The sequence below is a fragment of the Sciurus carolinensis genome, chromosome X, assembly GCF_902686445.1.
Source record: "Sciurus carolinensis chromosome X, mSciCar1.2, whole genome shotgun sequence".
NCBI classification, from domain to species: Eukaryota; Metazoa; Chordata; class Mammalia; order Rodentia; family Sciuridae; genus Sciurus; species Sciurus carolinensis.
In genome coordinates this window covers 40,181,702-40,183,723 of record NC_062232.1, presented here as the reverse complement: position 1 = coordinate 40,183,723, position 2,022 = coordinate 40,181,702, and the positions used below count along the sequence as shown (strand labels likewise).

The window sequence follows — 2,022 nt, the reverse complement described above, 5'->3', positions numbered from 1 at the left end:
ATAAACTTCCTTCTTGGTACTGCTTTTTCTGTATCCTACAGGTTTTGGTATGTTGTGTTTCCATTTTCATTTGACTTAGGGATTTTAAAATTTCTCCCTGATTTTTTTCAATGACACACTATTTGTTCAAAAGTATTTTGCTCATTCTCCACGTGTTTATATACATGTCTTTTTTTGGCAGGTGTGAGTACTGGGTCCAGGGGCGCTTTACCATTTACTTATATTCCCAACCATTTTTTATTTTTTATTTTATTTTTCTCCATATCTGAGCCACCAGGGATTTGAACCACGGCCCTTGCACATGCTAGGTGAGCTATTTCTTTAGCTCCTATTTTTTATTTTGAGACAGGGTCTCACTAAGTTGCTTAGAGCCTTGTAATTTGCTGAGGTTGGCCTTGAACTTGCAATCCTCCTGCCTCAGCCTCCTGAGTCATTGGGATTACAGTCAGATACTGCTGCACTTGGCTTGTTTATAATATAATTTCTGTAGTTTTACTTACTGTTGATTTCTAGCTTCATTCCATTATGATCTGATAATATGCAAGAAATTATTTCAGTGTTTTTGATTTTTCAAGACTTGCTTTATGGCCTAAGATATGACCTATTTTGGGAAAAGTTTCATGTTCTGATAAAAGAATGTGTTTTCTGCAGCTGTGGGATAGATTGTCCAATTGCTAAGCACTATAACCTGTGGTTATGCCAATTTACATGGTAAAAGGGGATTTTGCAGTTGTGATTAAACTAAAATAACCCATGTGCATTGGCACATTCCTGTTATCCCAGCAACTAGGGAGGCTGAGGCAGGAGGATCACAAGTTCAAAGTCAACCTGAGCAATTTAGCAGACCCTGTCTCAAAATAGAACATAAAAATAAGGACTGGCAATGTAGCTCAGTGGTAGAGTGCCCCAATAACACACACACACACACACACACACACACACACACACACACACACATACACACACATGGATAAGAGAAGCACCCGGATATGTAGGAATTATCCTAGATTATCTGGGTGGGACCAATGTAATCATAAGTGATTATGAGGGATGCATATAGGTGAATCAGAGTAGGTGATGTAGTGACAGAAGTGGAATGAAAAGATGATGTAACAACATAAATAGAGATCACAGGGAAAGAGAGAGAAATATGCATGGGGGGAGGAAAGAGAGAGAGATTTGAAGGTAAAATATTGCTGGCTTTGAAGATGAAGGAACTGGGGAATCCAGGCATCCTATAAGAATTGGATCCCCCCCAGGAGCTCCAGAGGGAAGTCAGCTCAGCCATCACCTTGACTTTGACCCGTAAAATTCCTTATTGATCTTCCTGTCTATGGAAATAAAAAGTAATAAATTTGTGTTGTTTCTAACAAAAAGATTGTGTAGTTTGAGGGTCTGGGGATATAGCTTAGTTGGTAGAGTGCTTGCCTAGCATGCACAAGGCCCTGGGTTCAATCCCCAGCACCACCAAAAAAAAAAAAAAAGATTGTGTAGTTTGTCTCCACAGCAATAGAAAACTGATACCGCTATGTCCCAGATTTTGCTGTATCTATCTTGATGTTGGAGTACACCCCAGGATGGAAACTCCATAATCTAAGTGTATGTGTGATGGTAGATGTCTCTTATTTTTGTGCAGGTGTATGCATTGGGGAATTCTGTCTCTCCTCTGTTGATCTGTTTGGTGGTATGTCTCAAAGTTTGTGATCTCAGCTTTTTGTGAGTGTATGTCCTAGAACAAGAGGTCTCCAGTCTAATTTTGTGTACATGTCCCAGCATGTGAGTTCTCGAATCTGTTGAGGTGTGTGTGCCAAGGTTTTAAGGATTGTGACTTCTCTGTAGGTGCATTTTCTTTTGTTTAAAACCACTGATCTGTTTCTATGTTTATGTCCTAGAATATGAGATTCCTTGTCCTTGTGTCATGGTGTGAAGCCCAATGGAATCCTAAGGGTCCTTATAGGAGAGATACAGGGCAGTCAGAAGCAGAGAAAACTGATGCGATATCAGAGGCAGGTATGTGTGTGT

At 39.9% G+C, this 2,022-nt stretch overlaps 1 non-coding gene across 1 annotated transcript; it reads left to right on the top strand.

Moving 5' to 3' along the window:
* Positions 1–1,397: 1,397 nt before the first annotated feature.
* Positions 1,398–1,470, top strand: Trnaa-agc (transfer RNA alanine (anticodon AGC)). The gene has a single exon. It is a non-coding gene; the product is annotated as a tRNA-Ala (tRNA).
* Positions 1,471–2,022: the final 552 nt, after the last annotated feature.